Raw genomic sequence first — 16,428 nt, 5'->3', positions numbered from 1 at the left:
TTTTAGAACTTTTGGAAACTCCCCCCCCCCTAGAGGACATTGTGGTAATTGTTGCAAATTGGATTGTAACTATCAAGGCAGTGGAAATTTCCTTTTAAAAACAATTTACAGATGTGAGAGTGACCTTGGCTGGGACATGAGTGGTGCACCAGAAGAGACAGCAACTAGATCTGGTAGACCATACAAGACAAAATCTTTACAACAGCGTAGAGTTTCAGCTTCAGGCATCCCAGCGGCACCAGCTGCAACTGGCCAGATAAAAACAACAATGAGATCAGATGCTGTGACACAAGCTTTAGTCAAAATAAATGAGTCTTTGGAATCTCTGACAAAGCAGGGAGCGGAAAACAGCAAAAAATTGACAGAGCTCTCAATAAAACTTGATCAGAATACACAAAGTGTTAATGAATTAGGGAAAAGAGTGACTTCTAATACAGAATCTATTAATAAAATTTTAGAGGACTCTGCCAATATACGCAAAATTGCAGAAGAAGCTAAAGTTTCTGCTGAGGAGGCCAAAGTCTCTGCAGATGCCACCCAGGAAAAAATAGTACCAGTTTGCAAAAAGTTAGAAGATCATGCATTAGCCCTGTCCATGCTTGAATTGCAGAGGAAGGAAAGGAACTTAAGATTGAGAGCAGTCTCTGAAAGAGAAGGAGACACTTTGGTGGACTTCCTTTCTAAAGAATTTTCAGATTTTTGGCAACAGGAGCTGGAGAAGGAAGAAATTAAGATAGTGACTGCCTTCAGATTGGGCAGAGCGCAAGGCAGGAAAAAGCCAAGGGATTGCCTGATAACCTTAAGATCTAACGAGGAAAGATATAAAATAATGAATTTGCATTACCAAAGAACCCTCGAGATTGAAGATTCTTTTGTGGAGATTTTTAAAGATATACCAAAACAGATTTTGGATGTAAGAACACAATACAGTGGTACCCCGCAAGACGAACGCCTCGCAAGACGGAAAACCTGCTAGACGAAAGGGTTTTCCGTTTTGGAGGCGCTTCGCAAAACGAATTTCCCTATGGGCTTGCTTCGCAAGACGAAGCCCATAGGGAAATCTCCGGGACAGCGGGGAAGCGCAGCGCGTCTTCCCCACTGTCCTCGGACCTCCTCCCGCCGCCGGACATCGGAATGAAATATCTAGGGGTTCATATGACATCTAAGAATTTGAATTTGTTTAAAGATAATTATGAGAAATGTTGGTCAGAAGTTTAAAAGGATCTAGAAATATGGTCAAATTTGAAGCTTTCAATGTTAGGCCGAATTGCAGCTATAAAGATGAATGTATTGCCTAGAATGTTATTTTTGTTTCAAACATTGCAAATTCTTGACAAGATGGACTGTTTCAAGAGGTGGCAGAAGAACATTTCGAAATTTGTCTGGCAGGGCAAAAAGCCCAGAATAAAATTTAAGATATTAACGGACGCAAATAAAGAGGGGGATTTGCCCTGCCGGACTTAAAATTGTATTATGAATCAGCAGCGTTCTGCTGGATGAAAGAGTGGATGCTCCTCGAGAATACAGATATCTTGGACTTCCGGAGGCGGCGCGAAACAAGTAATGGTGGCGCTGCGAAGAGGAGCTCCGCAGAAAAGGGTCGTTCGCTGCGGCAAAGCGACAACCCATTAAGATAAACCACGAGCAGAGTGAGCTCGTGGCCGTGGGATCCGGCGGGCACCTAGAGCGACCCCCAAAACGAAGAAGGGACCCCGTAAGGGGCTCCGGAAGCGTGGAGGGGAAGCGGTGCTGTGGATTCATCGCTCTTTCTGCGGGAGTGAAGCCGCGCGGCTGTTGCTGATGAGCGCCGACCTTTCTTCCTTAATATTGGATTACAAATCAACTACTCGTGAGTAAGAGCTGTCTTACATTGGATTACAAATTAATGAATTTGGCTGAAAGCGGGAGACGATAAAAAGGAAGTCCGTCTCCCGGCAAGGCTTACAGATCAAAGGCAAAGAACTGACAAGCTAGAGGCAGCGGAAAGGGATCTTTAAAAAAAAAAAAGGAACATCGTGCATTAGAAGAGCTGGTACTTAAAAGGAAAGGCAAGTCTTTGCCCTCTTTTTCTTTTCTCTACTTTGGGATAATTTAAACTGAGAATTTCCCTCCCTCTGTGGACTTTGTAATCTTAAGAAACCAGACCTCGGGCTGACAGAGGGGAAGAGAACTGTCTTTGCGGATACAGTATATATTTGGATTTGCTACATTGTTATATTTGGGCGATATTAGAAGATATAAATAAGAAACTGTAACTTGCACCCCTGAGAAGCAACTAAATTGCAACTTGGAAAGCTCTGCAAGTGGAAAAAGCCTGTGGAAAAAGTTTTAAGGACTATTCCAGAGTTATTATTTAGATGCAGGGGCTTCAATGGCGGCTAAATTCTTTTCTTTCCTTCCTGAACTGCAACAACACTCCCTCTAGTGGAGTTTGGGATTTATTAACTCCTGGGAACTAACTTTGTTTTGTCTCTCTGCTGTTTTGTTATCTACTCTGAGGAACTGTCCCTCTTATGGAACAATAGACAAGTTGACCTTGGCTCTTTGACAGGTGTGGAATGAGTGGTCCTCCGAAAACAAGAGCTGCAAAAGCGAAAGCAGGGAAAGGTCAGCTTGTGCAAACAACTCTGACTTCTCAGTCGCGCAGATCATCAGTCCCTGCTGTTCTTGAACTTTCAACAACAGCTGTGCTGAAGGAAACTGAACAGCCAACAACAGAGGATATGGCTGCAGGGGGATCTGACACCCTTCTAAAGGAAATGCTACAACAATTTGCAATTTTAAACAAGAAGGTGGATGACCAAACAGCAAAAATTGACTTAGCCACATCCTCTATTACTAAACTATCTGAACAAGTGGCACAACACTCTCAAGCAATTGTGGATTTAAAAGACGCCACTTCTGAGAATCGGAAATTGGTGAAGGCTGCTAGTCTGAAGGCGGACCAAGCGAATCAGAAAGTGGACGAATTGAAAGGAGAGGTAAAGCCATTACACAAGCACATCAGTGACCAGCAGGCCTACCTGTCTTTGGCAGAATTGAGAAATCGGGAAAATAATTTAAGATTACGATCTATCCCAGAGCTTGAAAAGGAAGACTTGACAGGCTATCTGACAACAGAATTCGCTAAGTTCTGGGGTATAGAAGAAGACAAGGATTTCAAAATAACAACTGCGTTTAGATTGGGAAGAGTAGCAAGGAAGGACAGGCCTAGAGACTGTCTGATCATTTTGAGGACTAAACAGGAGAGAGACAAAATACTTGAGCTTTATTTCAAGAAAGCACTTGAGATCCAGGACAGAAAAGCAGAGATCTACAAGGATATACCAAAACAACTCTTGGATCTTAGAGCTATCTATACTGACCTAGCAAGACTCTTGAGAGGCAACGGGATATCATACAGGTGGGAGTTTCCACAAGGTTTATCATTTAACTATAAAGGAAAGAAGGTTAAAATTAAAACAACAGAAGACAACCAGAAGTTCCTGCACGACCACGGAGAAGATCTTCAGAAGGGAGCAGCAGCCTCTTGGCCGCCGGCACCGCCTGGAATAGTACCAACACCTACACCCTCGGGTTCGGAAGAAAAGAAGGACACCCCAGAATAGAAACAACAGACTGATCCAGGATGTCTCTGCAGCTGTACAGTTGGAATATTAATGGAGCAAATTCCCCGGAGAAAAGGAAAAAGATCTTCCATATTTTAAAAAGAGAACATTTGGACTTAATTTGCCTGCAGGAAACACACGTGACTAGACTCCACAGGAAAGTGTTAATCAATAAAAGACTAGGCCAAGAATTTATCTCATCAGACAGAGTCAAAAAGAGAGGCGTGGTGATCTATGCAAAGGAGAACTTGTCACCGAAATTTTTGTTTAAAGATGAACAAGGAAGAATCCTGGCAATTGAAATACAAACGCAAGGAGAAAAAGTTTTGATATTAGGAGTCTACGCACCAAACGAGGGGAAATCGGAATTTTACAAAAAGCTGCATGAGACTTTGCTGGACTATCTGGACTACTCGAACATCATTATGATGGGGGATATGAATGGGGTGGTCTCTACTCTTATGGATAAGTCACAAAATCAAAGCTTGACTAAAGAAGGCAGACTACCAAAAACCTTTTTTGAACTGACAGACAATATGGATTTGATTGATAGTTGGCGGACAAGGAACCCCCTAGGTAAAGAAGGAACTTTCTTTTCTGAGGCCCACCTGTCATGGACAAGAATCGACCAAATTTGGACAACTAGAGGGCTGGCACCAAAGACTACAAGAGTGGAAATCTGCCCAAAGACTTGCTCCGACCACAATGCCCTGAAAATGGAAGTGAGATTTACCCCAGCCGGCTCCTTTAGATGGAAAATGAATGACAGCCTGTTTAGAGATCAAGAGTTGGTGAAGAAGGCCCAAAAAACCTTAAAGGACTATTTTGAAATTAATTTGAACACCTCGGTGGAAAAAAGAACCATCTGGGACGCAAGTAAAGCGGTAATGAGAGGGTTTCTGATACAACAAAATACGATTAAGAAAAAACTCTGGAATGGAAAAAAGGATAAAATATTAGAGAAGATAAGAGATGGAGAGAAAAGATTGAGATCCAATCCAAAATCAAAAGAGATTCTGCGAGAAATTAAATTCCACCAGTCGCAATATATGAAATTGATAAATCAAGAAGTGGAATGGAAAATTAAACAAATGAAACAAAGATCATTTGAGTCGGCAAACAAATGTGGGAAACTGCTGGCATGGCAGTTGAAAAAAAGACAAAAAATGAACTATGTTACCAATCTAGAGGTGGAAGGGAAAAATATCCAGAAACCAGCTGAAATTAGAAGGTGCTTCCAGAAGTATTTTAAAAAGTTGTTTACTCAAGGGCCTGAGGAAATGTCTGAGATAGATCAATTCCTGAAACGTAATGGTTTACCTGAATTACCACAGGAGAAGAGATCAATCTTGAACTGTAAAATAACACAACAGGAAATTGAGGATGCCATTCAGAATATGCAGTTAGGCAAGTCTCCAGGCCCAGATGGTCTTACCTCCAAGTATTACAGGACGCTGAAAGACTATTTGATACAACCACTAATGGAGGTGTGTAATCAGATTATGGGGGGAGGAAGGGCACCGGAAACGTGGAAAGAAGCTTTCATCACATTGATACCTAAAGTGGAAACTGAAAAGACTCAACTAAGAAACTACCATCCCATCTCACTCCTAAATGTGGATTACAAAATTTTTGCAGACATTTTGGCAAGTAGATTTAAAAAGGTTTTAAATGAAGTAATTCATAAGGACCAAGCAGGCTTTCTCCCTGGTAGGCATTTGTTTGACAATACTAGGAATATTATAGATATTCTGGAACTTTTGCAAACAAATATCAACACCAAAGCAGTTTTAATCTTTATTGACGCAGAGAAGGCCTTTGACAACATCTCTTGGAAATTTATGAAGAAAAACTTGGAAGGGATGGGAGTGGGACGGGGGTTTGAAAATGGCATAGAAGCAATTTATTCAGAGCAAAAAGCTAAGTTGATAGTGAACAATGTGGTGACAGAGGAGTTCTATATTGAAAAAGGAACACGCCAGGGGTGCCCCATATCCCCTCTATTATTTATATCAGTCCTGGAGGTGCTGTTGAATATGATTAGGAAGGACCGGCAAATACAAGGGATACAGGTCGGAGTGAAACAATATAAACTGAAAGCATTTGCAGATGACTTAGTTTTGACACTACAGGAGCCAGAATCTAGTACAAAAAGAGTTTTAGAATTGATTCAAGAATTTGGTCGGGTGGCTGGATTTAAATTAAATAAACAAAAAACTAAAGTTTTGGGGGAAAACCTGACACCATTAGAAACAGAGGGGTTTCAGAAGGAAACAGAGTTAACGGTGGTTAAAAAAGTGAAGTACCTGGGGATAAACTTGACGTCTAAAAATTTGAATCTGTTTAAAGATAACTATGAAAAATGTTGGCTAGAGATTAAGAAAGATCTAGAAACTTGGTCACGTTTGAAACTTTCCTTGCTGGGCCGAATAGCAGCTGTAAAAATGAACGTTTTGCCAAAGATGTTTTTATTTCAAACCTTGCAGATCGTGGACAGAGTGGAATGTTTTGGAAAGTGGCAGAAGGATATTTCAAAGTTTGTTTGGCAGGGCAAAAAGCCCCGAATTAAGTTTAAAATACTAACTGATGCAAAAGAAAGAGGGGGGTTTGCCCTGCCAGACTTAAGGATATATTACGAAGCTGCAGCCTTCTGCTGGATGAAAGACTGGATTTTACTAGAGAACACAGATGTCCTAGATCTGGAAGGTTTTAATAACTCGTTAGGGTGGCATGCGTATTTATGGTACAGCAAGGCAAAAACACATGGAATGTTCAAAACCCATATTGTCAGGAAAGCAATTTTCATGGTCTGGATGAAATACAAAGACTTACTTGAAAGTAAGACCCCGAGGTGGCTATCACCAATAGAGGCCAAGGCCCGGAAAAAACCCAATATGGAGGCCGACTGGCCGAAATATTGGGAAATAATAGAAAACATTGGAGGTAACTGGAGGTTGCAGAGCTATGAAAAATTAAAGGATAAGGTGCAAGATTGGTTTCATTATGCCCAAATTAATGAGGTGGTTAAGTTGGACAAAAAATTAGGATTCCAGGTGGAAAAATCGAAACTTGAGACAGAGTTGTTAGAACCTAAGACCAAGGTTTTATCGAGAATGTATAACTTGCTGCTTAAATGGAACACTCAGGATGAGACAGTTAAGTCAGCCATGATAAAGTGGGCTCAAGACATTGGGTACAACATTATGTCTGAAGACTGGGAAAAGTTATGTACCACTGGTATTAAATTTACGGCATGTAATGCCCTGAAAGAAAACATTATGAAAATGATATATAGGTGGTACATGACCCCAGTCAAGCTTGCTAAGATATACCATCTGTCTGATAATAAATGTTGGAAGTGCAAGGAGGCTGAAGGGACATTCTTTCACCTTTGGTGGACTTGTCCAAGAGTGAAGGCCTTCTGGGAAATGATCTACAATGAGTTAAAAAAGGTGTTTAAGTACACCTTTCCCAAGAAACCGGAGGCCTTCCTCTTGGGCATTGTGGGCCAAAAGGTGTCAAAGAAGGACAGAACGTTTTTTATGTATGCAACTACAGCAGCAAGAATCCTTATAGCTAAACACTGGAAGACTCAAGATTTGCCCACACTGGAAGAGTGGCAAACGCAACTCATGGACTATATGGAATTGGCCGAGATGACTGTCAGGATCCGAGACCTGGGAGAAGAAGCAATGGAGGAGGACTGGAAGAAATTTAAGGACTATTTGCAAAAGTTTTATAAGTTATATGAACTATAGGAGTTTGCACGATCCGGAAGGATAGCCCCAGCAATGAGTGTGGAATATATACGAAATTAGACAACAATAATGGAAAAAAATTAATGTTCAAAGGTTTAAAAAAAAAAAAAGGATAACATATAAGCTTATTGAGTAATTTGGACAATAAGTAATTTAAACCTAAAATCTATCTGAAGGTACAAAAGAAGTACACGAAATAAGGTTATAATTTGCTGACAAATTTTATTATTGAGAATGCACTGTGCGGGAGATGTGGGGAAGTCCGTTGGTGGATTGAATCAAGATTTGGAAATGGTATGTTTTTCTTTTCTTTCTTTTTTTTCTTGTTTCTTTATTTCTGAGCTGTTTATCTTTATCTGGAAAAATGCAATAAAAAATATTTTTTTTAAAAAAAGAGAATACAGGTATCTTGGATTTAGAAGGTTTTAATAATGCATTTGGATGGCATGCATATTTATGGTATGACAAAGCTAAGGTGCATAAGGCCTTTAAAAATCACATTGTTAGAAAAGCACTATATAATGTTTGGACTAGATATAAAGACTTGATGGAAAACAAAACTCTTAGATGGTTGTCGCCTTTGGAGGCTAAAGCTGTGAAAAAATTCAATATGGAGGCCAAATGGCCAAAGTATTGGGAAATTTTGGAACAAGAGGGTGATAAATTGAAACTACAGAGTGATGAGAAATTGAAAACTAAAGTACGAGATTGGCTCCATTATTATCAAATAATGGAGGTTTATAAACAAGACAGGAAAATTGGCTTCCAGGTGGAGAAATCAAAATTAGAAACAGAACTGTTAGAACCCAATGCTAAGAATTTGTCAAGAATGTACAACTTGTTGCTGAAATGGAATACACAAGATGAAACAGTTAAATCAGCTATGATTAAGTGGGCACAGGATATTGGTCATAATATTATGTTTGCTGACTGGGAACAGTTGTGGACCACCGGTTTAAAATTTACGGCATGTAATGCCTTAAAAGAAAATATTATGAAAATGATCTACAGGTGGTACATGACCCCAGTCAAGCTAGCAAAAATCTATCATTTGCCTGACAATAAGTGTTGGAAGTGTAAAAAAACTGAAGGTACTTTCTAACACCTTTGGTGGACGTGCCCGAAGATTAAGGTTTTCTGGGAAATGATATATAATGGAATGAAAAAGGTACTTAAATGTACTTTCCCTAAGAAACCAGAGGCCTTCCTCTTGGGCATGGTCGGCCAATTGGTGTTAAAGAAAGACAGAACTTTTTTTATGTATGCTACTACAGCAGCAAGAATACTCATCACAAAGCATTGGAAGACTCAAGATCTACCCACCCTGGAAGAATGGTGATAGACTATATGGCACTGGCTGAAATGACCGGCAGAATCCGTGACCAGGGGAAAGAGACGGCGGATGAAGATTGGAAAAAAATTTAAATTTATCTTAAGAAATATTATAAAATTGATGAATGCTAAAATGTTGAGGTTTTAGAAAAAAAGGAGATTACAGCGGCAAAAGATTAAGTAAAAGAAAAGAATAAATAAGGGACAAATTTGATAAAAATAAGTTTAGGATTTGCTGAAATAATTTTGGAAATTGGGATGTAGAAAGGGGAGGTTTGTGGGAGTCGGAGAAGTGAGGTTTATGAAAAAGATACGAAATTATACATGTTTGTTTGTTTGTTTATTTGTTTGTATTTATAAAAATTTTTGTAAAACCAATAAAAAATTTTTTTTAAAAAAAACAAAAACAGAATGCGGCAGCTGGACAGCAGAATAGGAGCAGCCGCTGAGACAACATAACACCAGTCCGAAAGGATCTTCACTGATTTCCAGTACATTTCTGAGCACGATTCACATTGTTGGTGCTGACCTTTAAATTGCTGTGGTTGCATTTTTCAGGCATAGATTCCTGTTATGTCTTCAGTCACAAATTTATTTGCTGAAGGATTTTTTTGCTGTCTCTGAGCTTAATTTCCTACTCTGCTAATTGTATGTTGGACTTGCTCTGGAGATCATTATGGAGGAGCAAGATCATTGACTTAAAGCCCTACAGCCTCACTCTCTATAGACCTGAAGGAGTGTCTCCACCCCCATCGCTCAGTCTGTACACTGAGGTCCTCCTTCGAGGGTCTTCTGCTGGTTCACCCCCCCACCCCGATCCCCCATGAGAAGCGAAGTTACAGGGAAGCAGGCATAGGACAAGGAAATGGGCAACTATCTGACATTTATAAGACAGCTGAAGGCAGCCCTGTATCAGGAGGTTTTGAATGTCTGATGTTTTACTGTATTTTATATGTACTGTAAGCTGCCCAGAATGGCTGGGAAACCCAGCCAGTTAGGCAGGGGAGAAATACTACCATCATTCTTATTATATTGTGATTTTTTTGTAGATATTTTGGAATTCGTACTGCAATATCAGCTAACGAAATGTTATGGGTGGAGAGAATCACAGGGATGCTGTAAACTGTAATCCCACCCACTACTTTTCATTCACATACAGTCTGTAAATTGGGCAGGTCGCACACCTCACTTGTGCTAATACTGGCAGTCTTTGGCCTGTATAGGCACACCTTGTATGTAGAGCCTCCAGCCACAGACACTGTCTATCATGAAAATGTCTCCTTTGACTGGGAAGAATCTCAGCTTGTCAGTCACTCTGACACTACCTTCAAAGAATACGAGGAACAGAAATGCTTTTGAGGTGCAACTTCTATATGAATCCTGCGAGGCATTCCATGGACTCTGCACCCCTGTTTCTGATGACAGATGTACATTTCCCTCATCCTCAATGAAGTAGGCATTGGAAAAGACAATAAAAATGGAATGCTGAGAGAGAGGAAAAGGTTTCTGGCTGCTTCCTGGTGGGATTGCGGAAACAGAGAACGGCTTCTGAAAAGGGCTCTCCCCTCCCCTCTTCCTCTCGGGATTTGTCTGGACAGGGCAGGTGTTTATGCGGTGGGAAGAGGATGGAGCTTGCTGGAAGGAAGGGGTGGGGGGACTGGACCCCACACTTTCCAGGGATCCCTCTCTGGTCGCCTTGAAGGGGTGGCCGATTCCTGGGCGGGAGGGAGAAGGCAAGGCGGCCCCTCCGGAGATTTCCCGCGTCCGCCACGCGGACCTATATGTAACCTTTGCTTTGTACTTGTGTTAACCAATCAGCAACAAGCACATATGTGGCAATGCTGTAATATTCAATAAAAGGGACTCCCCGAGACATGCTCGAGAGGATGCCTCCCATCTATGACACCACCACTCGTCTGTCGTTTATTTCAACCCAACACGGACCTCTCCCTACAGACTGGTCTTCCTTTCCCTCTCTCATTGCTGCCCTTCCCTGCCCCACGGATGCTCCCCCCGACTTCCTCGAACCCCTCCCTCTTTCATTGAGTCTCCCCTGCACCCAGAGGCTGCCTTGGCGCGCCCCAGCTCTCCATTCAGAGCACCCCCCCAACACGAGCCACACGGGGGTCTCTATCCAGGCGTCCCTCGCGCCCGTTAACCCATTCACGCCTTTCTCCGTGCAGATCCCACAGGGCCCCAGGGATGCCTGCGCGGGGGAAACGGGGCAAGGAGGCCTTCGTGGGGACCCCCTGGGTGGGGGCCTCATGTCCGCCGCTGCCAAGGCGCCTAAGGGGCACACGAAATATGCTTTTGGGAGCTGGCGGGGGTCTCTGGGTCCTTTTCTCTCCTCCCCCCGCAACCCCATTACCTCTTTGTCCTCGCTCCCGATTCTCCTTTCCTTTCCTGCAACATCCACGGGGGAGGGGTGTCCTCTCCTGCCGCCCCTCCGCCCCTTTCCGAAAGCGCGCGCCCCTAGAGCTACGGCGCAAAGCAGCAATCCGGCGCAGAAGCTCCACTTCCGGGAGAAGCAGGCAGTTTGGGAGGAGGGCTCATCCCCCCCCCCCATTCCCAGAACAGAGGTCGGATGGCGAGGAGGAGGAGCAACATATTGGGGAGGGGATTTGGGGTTGTGGGGGCGGGGTGAGAGGAGGATGTGCGGGGAGGGGAGGGAAGGAATTGAGACGGGACGGGGAGGAAGGTTATTCCCTTCCCGTTTTCCTCCTGTAGATCAGGAGAGCGGGTGAGGGGCTGATCCTGGCAATCCAATTACAAATTGGGGTCCCCCACCCCACAATGTTTACATTGCAAAATCCTTCCCTCGCCCACCTCACGCCATGAGCCGTGCGTCCGTGCTTTAGGTATTGCCGCTCTTCAAACCAGGAAGGGGGGACAGTTATACGACTCCCCAAAACCCCAAGTCCCCACCACAGGCTCTGACTAAGGCCAGGACAATGACCGTGGACACAGGGACCTTCCATTTTACAACAGCAAAGAGGCTCAGAGAAGCAGCCTATACAATTGTAGCAAGAAGCGGATACCATGAATCGTGCTGTGTCCTCCGAGTATCCAGTATAGAAAACTGTAGAAACGTCAAATACCGGTAATCGCCCCAATTCAACGGTTTGACCGATTTCCTGGGTTCCAACGCCTAATGACTCCTCTGGAATTCGGGGATCCAGGGCTCCCCCTGATTCCATAATCCCTTAGGAGGCAGGAGGCGATCCAGGGCAGCACATGCCCCAGGCAGAAATCCATCGGATTATGGATTATTCTGGTACTTTGGGGAAAAGGTGTGGGAAACTGGGGCTGTTGACAGGGGTGGGTGACGGTTCCATGTTTCTGAATGCCAAAGACTCCTACTTTGTGACAAATCTGTGATGCATCAAAGATGCTGTGGAAAAATGTATTGTGGGAAATGGGGAGAGGTCTTAAAAATCCATGCAACCATCTTCTCGGGGTTCCTACTCTTGGTGTGTTTGAACCTTGTTGCAACAAATAAAGATCAGGTCTGCTGACCTCCGTTTGCATCTTTAACTTGGCTGGAGACTCCTTCTTTTGCTGACCGGAGGGACCCCCGGGGAGTGGCACCTTGACGAGCTGGGCAGCGGAGTAAATCCGCACCATGGGATATTTTCCTTCTCAACTCGTTCCCACCTGAGCCTCACCCCCTTACCTAAAAGCCAGACACAACACAATGTGACAGGAGTGTGACTCCTGCCTTCAGCAAACAAAATAGCTCCCCCCTCCCGAGCAAAGCAACCCCGGGATGCTGAGGTCCCCCAGTCCTTGAAATGAAAAGGGGAGGGGCTCGGGAAACCTTCAGGGAGCAGGCGGGGAGGGGGCTGCCCAGGCTCCAGAAGCTCCTTCTCAGTTATTCCTCCCCCACCCCCTCCTCCTGCCTCTCCTCCTTTCCTACAGCTTCTTCACTTGTGGGGAAGCTGTGGCCCTTGCACAGGGGCCCCTTGGGCCTGATCCTGCAGGGCTTACCTGGCATTCCTCCAGATGCAGGTGCGCCCTCCTTTCTCCTTCAAGGTGAACAGGGTTTCCCAAATTTGGGTCTCCAGCTGTTTTCGGACTACAGCTGCCATCACCCCTAGCAGGCAATACCAGTGGTCAGGGATGATGGTGGAAAAGAAAGTAAAATAGCTCCTTCTCCTTACGGGATGCACGAGGAGCCTGTCTAGGAAACAGTCGGTCTCCCAACTGTCAGAGAAACTAACAGAGACCAACCAAGGTAATGCTGGCTCAAAGCGGCTGCTATGCCTGATCTTTTATTAAGGTAAGAAAGGTAAAGGACCCCTGGACGGTTAACTCCAGTCAAAGATGACTATGGGGTTGCAGTTCTCATCTCGCTTTCAGGCTGAGGGAGCTGGCGTTTGTCCACAGACAGCTACCTGGTCATGTGGCCAGCAAGACTAAACCGCTTCTGGTGCATAACAGAAACCAGAGCGCACAGAAACACCGTTTACCTTCCCGCCACCTATTTATCTACTTGCACTGGTGTGCTTTCAGACTGCTAAGTTGGCAGGAGCTGGGACAGAGCAAGGGGAGCTCACCCCGTTGCGGGGATTCAAACTGCCAACCTTCTGATCAGCAAGACCATGAGGCACTGTGGTTGAGACCACAGCGCCACCCACATCCCCCCTGATCTTTTATTAATAGACCTTCTGCAGCAGGGTCTGAAGCCACTCGCGCAGGAGGAAGGGGGGAACTCTGAACAAAAGAAAGACCATACTTTTATAAATTTCAAAAAAGGTTGTCCACCCCACCGTTTCCCACCTTTGTAGATCTGTCATGGAGGACGTCAGGAAGGAGGTGCCGCAGGGTGAGGTTACAAGTGAGGATCCCTTGTGAAGTGGATGGTGATAGTGACATTATTCATGTGTTTGCAAAGTACCTGGTGCTGGGGTCTGGGCTGCACCCATTCTGTTAATGGCGGTCCCTTTGGTGATGCTGCAGGAATGGACAGAGGAAACAGCACTGGAAGCAACAAGCAGTGCATGTATGGGCGTTCACAGTTCCCACTGTTGTGCTAAGATGTGTGGAATGTGATCCATCAGAAGCAGTACAAGTCAATCTGAGACAGATTGTATAATAGTGAGAGGCTCACACGAGCCTGCAACCAGCTATCTGCTGTGCATGTAAAAAGGGGAATGCGCTCTGCTTCATAAAGGAAATTGCTGCCGCAAGTTTGGAAGGATATTAACAAACAATATATCCTCTCCTGCCACCCTGAACATTCCCACAAGATGTTCCCATCTTAGTGTCAGATTAGAACTCTTACTGGGAGAAGTCAGTCTTTATTTGTGAAGGGCTGTTAATTTGTTTGAAGAATGGTTTATTCAATAAAAGTGTCTTAGTCATAAATGGGTGGTTTTTTTATTGTAGACCCAGTAGAAGGCAGTGTGGAGTTGTCTATACTGCACACTGCAACAGTTTCACTTTGTTGCAGTTATTTTGTACAAAGTTTTACAAAGTCTGTTTCAGTAGCACATTCAAAGCATTACACAGTACGTTTGTGGTATCAACATGACCACGTTAGAGGCAAGGCTTTACACTTTTGGGACTATAATGTATACATTTTCTTAATAACAATCACAGAAACATAACAGAGAATCCGCCTCCTTTTCCATAGACAGTACATCATTGGGAATTCTAGTCAGGCTTTCGAGGTGGCTCTGGCAAGTGAGCCCAGCTGCATGTGACAAGGGTGGGGAGGAGTTCCTTCCTGTCAATCAGCTTTGAGTATAGGGGTGAGTGACCCTATTTCTCTGGCAGGAGTGATAGTGGGGCTTCCTTGCCCGCTTCCATTCAGCTCTGCCATCCCCAAATGGCAAGTCTCCTTCAGCGCTTCTGGGAGCAGACAGGCTGGAAGCTGAAGGGCTTCCCTTGGAGTAGGCTTGGCTTCGCTTTCTGCTGACCTCAATCTCTGTATTTTTAATGTTCTGTTGGGTACCTGCAGCTCCTCATTCTCCCTCTTGCAATAAGGCTTGGGGGACTAGCTCCCATTATATTGCAGCATTTTAAGTCTTCTTCAGAATGTGCAGGGGGCAGGGATGAAGTTCTGGTGAAGAAGCAGTGTTTGGAGATCATGCGGTGGTGGGGGTGAGAGTTTGGTGCAAAAACCAGTCACACACAGATGCACCCGTCTTGATGTTAAGTACAGCAACTCCAGGGCATGAGCTAAGTAGCAGCAGGGTAGGGACCACATTCAGAGCAATTCCCATGCTGAGGACAACAACACACATAGAGGCAGCAGGACTTCTTCAGTAATAGTTTAGTGAGCTTTCAAAGCATACAGTTCTCACTGGGCCCCCAGTGAGGCACAAAACTTAGCTCCTGAGAGCAAATCCAGTTTCAGCGGTAAAATCATACAGCATACAGGATATCTAAGTCAGGCACACACACCGGCAGAAGGGAGCAAGGGAGGAAAGAGGCTGGAAGAACACAGGGCAATGGATGTGTGTCTTTCGCTTCCTGTCGCCTGGGAGGAAAGTCAGCAACTCAGCATCTGCAGGGGCTTCACGAAAAAAAGCTTTCTGCCGCTGCTTGCAGGCACATCCCAGAAATACACACTGTGATTCATGGTGTATTGCCATATCAGTTGTTCTTCAAAGGTTATCGAGATGTGGTCTAGAAACCAGTATTGGACCAGATATCAATATATCGCCCAGCCCTAATCCTCACTCACCACCAGCAAACCAGATTCATCCTCTCCCCTTCTCTCTCTCTCTCTCTTTTTACTTTCTTTTTATTGAGTTTCTCGTAAAAAAAAAACCATAAGAAAAAAACAACAAATCAACAAATTCAAAAGAAGTATCCATACATAGCACAAAAATAACATCCATTACAGTTCTTTGTCTTCTTCCTTGAATCTTTATATCTTTAGATATTTAAACCTTTCCTCTACACACCCATTGACCTCCTTCCCTCCCGATTTCAGGCTTCTTAATAAAAATTCTTCCTTTTTTTCTGCAGCTATTAATTGTTAATGGATTACTCGTTGTAAGACTTATATCAAACCTGCTATAGTTTTTAGGTCTCTATAATTTCTTTCAATGTATACCATCAATTTATTCCAGTCACTAATAAACTTTGTATTCTTTTGGTTTCTGATTTTTTGTGTCATTTTTGCTAAATCAACATATTCATATAATTTTGTTTGCCAATCTCTGATCGTTGGGATATTTGGACTTTTCCAATTTTGTGCAATTAATATTCTGTGGCATATTGGAATAATATCTTATCTTCTTTTTTTATTTCATCCCCAATTATTCCTAGTAAGAAGGCCTCTGGTCTTTTAGGGAAGGTATATTTAAATATTTTTTTAAACTCATTATAAATAAGTTCCCAGAACTTCTTCATTATTTCGCAGGTCCACCACATATGGTAGAAATTGCCTTCTTTGATTTTACACTTCCAGGAAGCCTTACTTCCTGTTTTGTACATTTTCCCTAGTTTTGCCGGTGTGATGTACCACCTATACATCATTTTTTCCAAATTTTCTCTGAGTAAGACACATGCCATGAATTTCATTCCACTAGTCCATAATTTCAACCACTTATCATATTCTCTATTGTATCCCACGTCCATTGCCCATTTTGTCACGACCTCCTTTATTTCCAGTGTGGTGTAGTGGTTAAGAGCGGCAGTCTCGTAATCTGGTGAACCGGGTTCTATTCCCCGCTCCTCCACAGGCAGCTGCTGGGTGACCTAGGGCCAGTCACACT

The sequence above is a fragment of the Podarcis vaucheri genome (genome assembly GCF_965113315.1).
Source record: "Podarcis vaucheri genome assembly, chromosome: 10".
NCBI lineage: Eukaryota > Metazoa > Chordata > Lepidosauria > Squamata > Lacertidae > Podarcis > Podarcis vaucheri.
This window is presented reverse-complemented; position numbering follows the sequence as displayed.